Source organism: Silene latifolia, chromosome 1 (assembly GCF_048544455.1).
Source record: "Silene latifolia isolate original U9 population chromosome 1, ASM4854445v1, whole genome shotgun sequence".
Classification (NCBI taxonomy): domain Eukaryota; kingdom Viridiplantae; phylum Streptophyta; class Magnoliopsida; order Caryophyllales; family Caryophyllaceae; genus Silene; species Silene latifolia.
The window spans coordinates 71,635,035-71,644,582 of NC_133526.1; the positions used below are offsets into that span (position 1 = coordinate 71,635,035).

Sequence of the window (9,548 nt, forward strand, 5' to 3'; positions counted from 1 at the left end):
TCTAATTTTTTATATACATTTTTTAAAAATGTAGGTACACTTTTCTTTATCATATATACACTTTTTACGAGATTTTTGCGAGATATATTTAATTTATTTAACTAATCAAAAACTTGTAGTTTAAGGTATCTAATAACAAAGTTGGGACATAACATGTCCAGTGAAAATACACTAGCGGCTGCAAACATACAAAAACACTAAAGGAACAAGATCTGCAATCACCACCTAAGCTTTCTTGTCAAATATCATCACTTTCCCGACCTCTTTGCTTTCTTGGTGGTCCAATAACAATGAATTCACAATTAGACAAATACCTTGCATACATAAACGACTAATCAAATTAAAGGAAAGGCACAAACTTGATTAATGATCACTTGATAAATGTCAAAATCAGGGGAAAGAGATAAAAACTTGAGAGAAATCAAACATGTATTTGATTGTATTAGCAGTAATATTATCTAAAAAACACATATTATATGGATAGTGCTCAACTGAAATTGTCGGCTCAGACTAATCAGGCCGGCATCGGCATCGTCGACAGTGGTGTGGAGATGTCTGCTGATCGTGTATTGCGTGTGAGAGGAGTCGAGTCGACTGGTGCACGGTGTTTCTGCGTACTGCCGGAGTGGTGGTGGGATGCCGACGGTAACGGACAACTTGATTGGCTGCTGCGTGCGTGAAATGGATTTGGTAGACGATAGAGGTCTTGAGTAGTTGTGCCAGTATCAGGGAAGTTGTGGTTTGCCGGAGTTGTTGATGTTTCTCGCCGGCGATGACGGCAGTGGTAAGTGGCGACGGCAGAGTGGTAGGTGGTGATGGGGGAATTTGAATGGTGGTGATGGGAATATAATTGGGACAGATCAAGTTTGGCTGTGACTTGTGACCAACAGTGACACGCGTGAAATTTTAGTTATAAAGGTCGTTCTCACGTTACAATGTTAATTCTCACCGGGATTCGACTCTATATATATATATATATATATATATATAGAGGTGGGATCCGGTGAGAACGAACACTCGGTGAGAACGGTGAGAACGACCTTTATAACCAAATTTCACGCGCGTCTTCATATGATTAAAATCCAATAATACAAAATAACAAAATTAATATAAAAACATATTCCCCTTGCCTCCCTCAGATTTCCCCCCACACAGTACAATCTAACCTAACACCTTCATCATCCATATCGACCACCCAATCCATCGTCGGACACCTTGTCGGAGCACCTCGCCGGAGCTAGGCAGAGCTGCCGCGACATCCTCGGAGCACATTCGTCATCTCTGCCGACATCATCTCTGCCGACATCATCTCTGCCGACATCATCTCTGCCGCGACATCCTCGGAGCACATATTCCCCTTGCCTCCCTCAGATTTCTTGCTATGTGCTTGTCGACGGACCCATTCGTCATCTCTACCGACATCATCTGGTGGACCCAACCCCACCGACGCCCTCCTTACACACGAAATTATTGATGTATCTGGATTCTTTATTGATGTATCTCAAACCAAGTTTAGTGTACCTAATGATTAATTTTGTGTATCTATGTTAGATACATTAAAATAGTCCTAAGATACATTAAAAATTGGTGTAGATACATCGAAATAGACGGGAAACTAACGAAGGGCGTCGACTGATGATCGAAGTTTCCTGACGGAGATTAATTGATCGAGCACGAACGGAGGGAGTAATTAAAACACAGTACTAAAACTACATACCCAAAATCAATCAAATTAATGCAATTAAAAACAAACCCACAAATCAAAAATCGCCTACCCATTTTGGATCTCCAAATCTGTACTCCCACTTTCACTCGCCTGAATTCGTGTCGACCAACAACAACATCAACTCAGCCCACGACGTTTAGGGATGCAGAATAGGGGCGATGGAATGCAGAATAAGGGCGACGATAGTGGAGGTTTTCTCGTCAGCGTCCTTTCAGTAGCTTCTATGTCGAAGGTCGGTGTCTGCGTGAGTTCTGATCGCCGGAATCCGGTGGTGGTGGTTGATGGGGATGAATGATGTTGGTGTACTAGTGTGTTGTTAATGGGCTGGTAATGTCGTATCGTTAATAATGGGTTGGTAATGTTGGCTGTTTAACAATGAGATTGGTATTTTGTTTTATTGCAGGCCCTTAGATTGTTTTTAATCCTATGGTTCATGTTCGTTCTCACCGTTCTCACCGAGTGTTCGTTCTCACCGGATCCTAAATCTATATATATATATATATATATATATATATATATATGTATATATATATATATAAACATCAGTTCTCTCGTATGTGGTAATTTTATAACCAAATCATATCAATATTATATATTAAATCTAGAAACCAAGGGACTTTAATGTAATTAAAGAAAGTTATACAAATTAATTATACTATATAGTTTTAAATCAATAGCATCGTGTGATGGACCCGATTAAGGGATTCCAATGCAAATATTACATAGTTTGGGTTAAAATTAAATTATATAGAAGCTTGGTAATTTTCCTAAACATGGTCAATTTCCTTAAAATAAAATAATTAATTAAGATGATCAATTTCCTTAAAATAAAATAATTAACTAAGATGGTCAATTTCAAGGAGACTAAAAGAAACAAGATGCATGATAATTTTCCTAAATATTTATAGAATACTAGAAGATGACCAATTTCCTTAAAATAAAATAATTAATTAGTATAAACATGCACACTTATGATATTAATTATTATCATCATAAAATTATATATTAAATTTAAAATCCATGCAATTTTATTAAAGTCTATAGTTTATTAGATATATAGCGATGTTAATTATTTAACATACAAAAATATAATAAGTAGGTTATAAATAATTCAAGGTAGATTCCATAATATATAATATTTCATAATTCTTTCGATTTGATTTAATGCATATATATATATATATGTAATATATTTATATAAATATATAATCCTCTTAAAATTGCATGCCTAATTAGTAAAAGTAATTTCGTCAGTAACAAAAGAATTGTAGTAACATTGGATATAGTTATATGATAGTAATCAATCATTTGAATAGTAAAAGTAACAATGTTTTATAGAAATGTATCTCTAAATTAATTTGCAATAGGCTGGCTGAGGTGTTGCCAGAGGTTATTAGTTTGAACCAGGGTGGTTTCATCAAAGGTAGGAGGACTATCCTATGGTTGATGCTATGTTGCGAACTGCGTTGTTGAGGTAGGCGTTGTTGGCTGAGTTGGTGTCAAGGTTGGAGGATGAAAGTTGAGTGGTGTTGGTTGGGGAGTGGTATGTGAGCGTGCTATGTAGGTATGGGTGTGAACTTCAGGGACGAAGTTTGTTTTAAGGAGGGAATACTATAATACCACGGTTTTCCGAGTCTAGTTTACTCGACCGAATAGGGCTAACTCGGTCGAGTAGGGTGTCGCGTGTTTTCTGGTGAGGTTAATGTCCAGGAACACTCAGCCGAGTAGGGCTACTCGACCGAGTAACCGGTCTCACGGGATTAATTTCCGCTGTTTGATTAAAGGTGATTAAAGATTATATAAAACTCGTTTAATAGTTACAATTCATTTTACCAAAACCTAAATTGCGTTCTTCACTCCTTTAATCACCCTTAATCACTCTCAAGGCAATTGATCGTTCGTGAGTCTTTCGTTCATCTCTTTCGCATCAGTTCGTCGGTAAGTCGCTAGTACTTTATCATTTGATTAGACTTGTCTTTTAGGGTTTTGTCCTAATGATTAGATTTGGGGAAAAGGTGGTTTGGTATGACTGTAATTAGAATTGTTGTGATTGTTATTAGGTGAAGGATTCGTAGAGGAACAAATCTAGCTTCTGCTGTGTGCTTGTGTGATGTGTCCATTGATACGTGCATTTTATATAGTCCTTTTTGGCCTTTCTATGCACGTATTTCTATGCTATTATCGTAGTTTATGCTATGAAATGCCCCGAATATGCTACTTTGCTTTGTTTTGTCTTATTTGCAGGAATGAACCATAAAGTAGTGAAATCAAGCCTTTTTTTTTACCGTCCGTTTTGCATGCATTTTGAGGAAGAGTGAATTTGGAGCGGAATTGTTGCTGTTATGGGATGCGTGAAGCCGTTCCGGGAGCTAAAAGGACAAGTCAAAGCCGAAAACTAACAAACAAGTAGCTGTTGGAGTCATATTTCACTCGATCGAGTACTTTACTAGTCGATCGAGTGGTTTTAGATCAAATAATAAATCGATCGAGTACTTTATATGGTCGATCGAACAGTGTCTATTTAGTGTTCACTCGATCGAGTAGATTTTCTACTCGATCGAAAGGTTTGAGTCTGATTCTGCTCGATCGAGTCGTTTTAAACCACTCGATCGAGTGGAATCGCTTATGGGCTTGGGCTTTTTAGTTTTATTTCGTCATTAGGTCAAATAAATCCTATTTTCTTATAAATAGGAAGGTAGGATGTCATTTGTAACTCTCTTCCTATCTCTTCCCCGACATCTCTGATCGTCTAATACTGGATCGAACGCTGCTTTTCTCCTGTTACTTTGTTCTTCTATTTATTTTCCGGATCTACTGTAACTAATTCTCCTTTCTCTTTTCTCTCATTTTATTTAATGTTTATTTCTCTCCCTTTTATTTCTGTTCTTCCCTTTACCATGTTTAGCTAATTCTCTCTGCTAGGATTAGGGAAGTTAATGAATGAATGTTAGTTGCTAATTAGTTTTATAGGTTGTCGTTGTGGTTTTGTCTTTGTTGTTAATCGCTGCCCTTAATTGTATCTTACTAGTTGAATCGATGCAATTAGCCTTTTAATTTTGGTAAGCCTTGACCTGGACCGGAAGGTTGGAAGGGGTGAGACCTGCAGTGAACAATAGGATGCTTTAGTGAGGGCGGAAGCTAAGGTAATAGCATTTTAGGGCGAATTGAGACCGGAAGGAGATATTCGTTGCCCCTTAGACCGACACATCGACTAACCTGTGACCTTAATTGCAATTAACTAACGTTCATTGATGACCCGATATCCTAGTCCCTTCTTTTTCCTGTTAATTTCTCGTATCCCTTTTCTCTTGCCTTTATCTTATTTAGTTTAGTTTAAACAATTAAAAACCCCCCATCTTGTGACATTAGATAGACCGAGTAGACAAGTGAATAGTGACCGCCTCCCTGTGCAGATCGACCCTACTTACCGCTGACTTCTCTTAGTAGTATCTAGGTATTTATTTTTGGTACTGAAACGACGGTATCAAATTTTGGCGCCGTTGCCGGGGAGGCAACTATTTATTTATTTGTTTAATTTTGTCTGTTTTTAGCCTTAAGGGATTTTTCCCTTGAGGCCGTTCTAATCTTTTTCTTTAGTGCTGTTTTGATAGGCCCTACAGGTCTTACCTAGACAGTTCTAGGTAAAAGATCATCAAAGGGAAGGCTTGAGTACCTTTGACCCGTCACCTATGTTCCATTATATGGAACAGCAAGTGATTTACTGCGGGAGATGTGGTGCTGCTGAGCATAATGCAGCTTTTTGCATGGCAGAAAATGACGAGGTTTACGCATTCAAGCAGCATAGACGAGCTAGTCAACCTTCTGTAGTTGTGCCGCCACATCTGCCCTATCAACGAGGCTACCAACAACCTCCATTTATCTGGCCACCGCGACAAGAAGCTCCTCCTCCTGATAGACAGAAAGAAGAGATTGCGGAGCTGAAATCTTTGATGACGGCACTTGCACTCAAAAGGCAAGAATATGATAGACAAGTTTGTGCGCAAATTGATGAGCTCGAGTCTGAAATAGCTCAGTTAGCTGCTGAGTCAAAAATTAGGCAACTAGAAGAAGCCTGCGTTACCGACGCAGAGAGCGGTTTTTCCCATGAAGAAACCGTGTTGCCTAATGTTGATGACGATTTCTATGACTCGGATTACGAAGTTCTATCATATAGTGACGCTTCAGACGAAGATTCATGCACTGATCAGCACTTTTCACTCGATCGAGTGGATTTTAGTGGTCGATCGAGTGAAATTCTTGAAGAAACGGTCGATCGAGTAGTTTGCATCACTCGATCGAACAGCTGTTTAGAGGGAGTACTCGATCGAGTTGTTCCAAGTGCTCGATCGAGTGATTATCAAGAGGAAAGTTGCCGATCGAGTAATAATTCTGCTCGATTGAGTAGTTTGGCCAGCGAGAGCAATGATTTGTTACTTGGGTTCGTTTTAGACGACAATTTTGATGATGACAACGGTTATGGTGAGTCTCCCCTTTTCAAAGCCGAGCTAGATGCGCTTGAGGCTGCGATATACGGGACGGTTTCCACAGAGGAGGCAGTTGAGTCAGTGATTTCTCCTCACACGGATGAGGTAATATATTCTTTTGTCAATGATTCCGACATTGAGAGCAACCAACCCGAGGTAGTAGACGATAATTCTATTATTGTTTGTTTAAATAGTGCATTCCCTCATTCGACTCATGCTTTGTATTTTAATACTATACCCCCTTCTAGCTGGACGAGTAATTTAATAGTTTTTCACCGTACTTATCGTCACAAACTTGTTAATCTGAAATGGAGCCCTAAATCATTATTAATTGCTCCTGAGCTCCTTTATTTTATTGACAAATTTAGGAGCTCTCATAGGAAATTTGTTAGGCTTAAAAAGTTTTATATTTTTATTTCCTATATCTTTATTCCACTGTGGTGCTACTTACATTTTTGTGTAGCACATGCGCAGCTGTTTGATCGGTTGCTGCGCGCTTTGAGCTGTTTTGACCAGGCTAATTAAATAGAGGCTCGAAGAAAAGAAGGTCGAGCTGGGACCTGTCTGAAACTAGCGCTACCCGGGAGGCAACCCGGATTTTTATTTTAGTTGTTTTTCAAACATTGCATTTTATTTCATTTTAGTTGTAATAATCGGTCTTCGTACCATAGACTATTCGGCTAAGCTTGCTTTGTTAGTTTTGCTGGCTGTTTTTATTGCGTGTTTGCAGGAATATACTAAGGATCACTCGATCGAGTACTTTTTGTACTCGATCGAGGGCTTTTGCTGCTAAGTTTACTCGATCGAGCATTTATTCTACTCGATCGAGTGCCTGCAAAGAGAGAAGTCCTCGATCGACCACTATTCCTCTCGATCGAGCTGTTTTTGATGCCCATTCCACTCGATCGATCATTATTCCCATTCGATCGAGTGGTTTTGACTTGGATTCGCTTCTTATGACGATATTTGGCAGTTGTTTGCGACCTCCCATGTTCATGGTCGGTTTGGGGAGGTCCCTTATTCGCGCAATCTTGTGAGCTTTCCGTTTTTACTCTCTTTCTCTTTTAATTTGCATTTCCTTTCCATGTTTTGGTACAATGAGGGCATTGTACGGTTTGGTTTGGGGAGGTTATGCATCCATTTATGTGTCTGCATGTTGTTTTTATTGCATTTCTGTTGTCACGTTTAATTTCTGTATGCATTGTTATTTATTTTTAATAAAAAATTCAAAAATCCCATAAAAATAAAAAAAAATTGATAAAATTCTTTCACGTTTATTTTAGCATATAGGTTGAGTCGGAACGGTAGATTTCAATGATGAAATTGCACTGTAATTTGTCTTTTTGCTTAAGCCTTGCATTTTTTTTTTTTTGGGAAAGGTAAGTATATATATTAAGAAAGCCAAACTTACAATTTGTGAGCTAGAGACAACAATTCTCTAGCTAATTACAACCCAAACCAACCCTACTTAGCCACTCCTCAGTACCTCTATGTCGAACAGTGACTAAGCTACCTCTCATTTTCATATGCATTGTCTCCTTCACCTGTTTTATAAGGACAACAGGGAGAGGGATTACAGACTCCACTCTACAACAATTCCTAACTCTCCAAATCAAGTACATCAACTGAGCAATTGCAGCAGCCAGAACCTGTTTCTTCAAGAGGGATCTAGCTCTAACATTTAACCACCAATCAATGACTTCATGACTAGGGATGCACACCTGAAGCCATTCTTCCAAAAGCCGTAGACAATGCCTGCTAAAAGGACAGCTGAAGAACAAATGATTAAGATCCTCCTCAGCATCCTCACACAAGAAGCATCTGTTATGCTGAATAATACGCATTGAACTATTATCTTTTTAGTTTTGTCTTATTGGATATCTACGAGTTAATGTTAAAATTTAGCTGAACGAATAGACTTGACCTGAAATTTTGGAAACCTACTTATAATTTCTAAGGATTTAGAGCCTTATAAACTGGTGTCATTTGTGACCAGTTTCATGTAGGATTGTGAGTAGTTACTCCTTGCATAATTTTTTCATTAATTTGCATATTTATGAAATTCAATTGCTTTTTGCCTGCACACATTCGAGTTAGTGGTTGGTGTCACATGCAGGGAGGTGCTTACAAATTTCCCTTTCTTTCATTTTTACCCATTTAACTACACATTAGCCAAATTTGCCTGTTGACCCTTAGCTACATTCCAAATTTAGCCTGCCTTGTCAAGCTAGTTTAGATTGTTTTGCGGTATATAATTTATTGTGCCAAGTTTGGCTTGTATCCATTGATTTGGAGTTGGTATTTGATGAAGAAAAGGAGGATGATGAAAAAAGACGTGAAAAAGAAAAAGAAAAAAAAATTCGAAAAGAGAAGAAGAAAAGAAACCGTAAAAAATAGAAAAAAGAAAAAAAAAATGGAAAAATGTTTGTTGACGGTTTCACTCCTATGCTTTATTTACATTTATTGAGGAGTATTTTCAGTTCGGTTTGGTGAGTTTTGTGCCAATTGAAGGGCACTCGTGCTTAATTCTATAATTGAGTGAGAATCAGATGTTGTTACATGGTTCTGTTTAGGTACTAGCTTGGCCGCCTATACCTCCACATTACCATAAATGTTTTGCCTTTTCTTACTCATTGCCTCACTTTACCATATTTTTGTAAGCCCTCGGCTGTGACAGGATCTTGTTTGGTTGGAATGTATGTACGGTAGCTAGAATTGTCTATCATATTAGTTGCATGCATGTTTATGTAGGTCGTAGTCTAGGTGAGCGACTATTTTTCTTTCTCTCTTACATATGTAAGCTTACCCTTTGCTTCATGAGAGAAGAGTGACCCGTGAGAGTCCATTATTAAAGGTCTTGCAAGGTCGACGGTTCAGCTTTATTATAAACATCCTACAACTCGTTTGCATTTGACTGTTTGCTATAAGTGTTAGTTTGCTTGCATTAAATCGGTTTAAGTGGGCATTTGTAGCTAGCTCTGAGTTATCTTTTCCGTTCCATTAGTTTGCATTTAGTTTACTCGAGGACGAGTAAAGGTTTGGTTTGGGGAGATTTGATACGTGCATTTTATATAGTCCTTTTTGGCCTTTCTATGCACGTATTTCTATGCTATTATCGTAGTTTATGCTACGAAATGCCCCGAATATGCTACTTTGCTTTGTTTTGTCTTATTTGCAGGAATGGACCAAAAAGTAGTGAAATCAAGCTTTTTTTTACCGTCCGTTTTGCATGCATTTTGAGGAAGAGTGAATTTGGAGCGGAATTGTTGCTGTTATGGGATGCGTGAAGCCGTTCCGGGAGCTAAAAGGACAAGTCAAAGCTGAAAACTAACAAACAA

General features: G+C 38.3%; 1 long non-coding RNA gene across 1 annotated transcript; it reads right to left on the reverse strand.

The window, feature by feature from the left end:
* Window positions 1–213: 213 nt before the first annotated feature.
* On the reverse strand, window positions 214–923 carry LOC141592567 (uncharacterized). Its single transcript, XR_012521185.1, has 2 exons — window positions 493–923; window positions 214–314 (listed from the first exon to the last, which is right to left on the reverse strand). It is a non-coding gene; the product is annotated as an uncharacterized LOC141592567 (long non-coding RNA).
* Window positions 924–9,548: the final 8,625 nt, after the last annotated feature.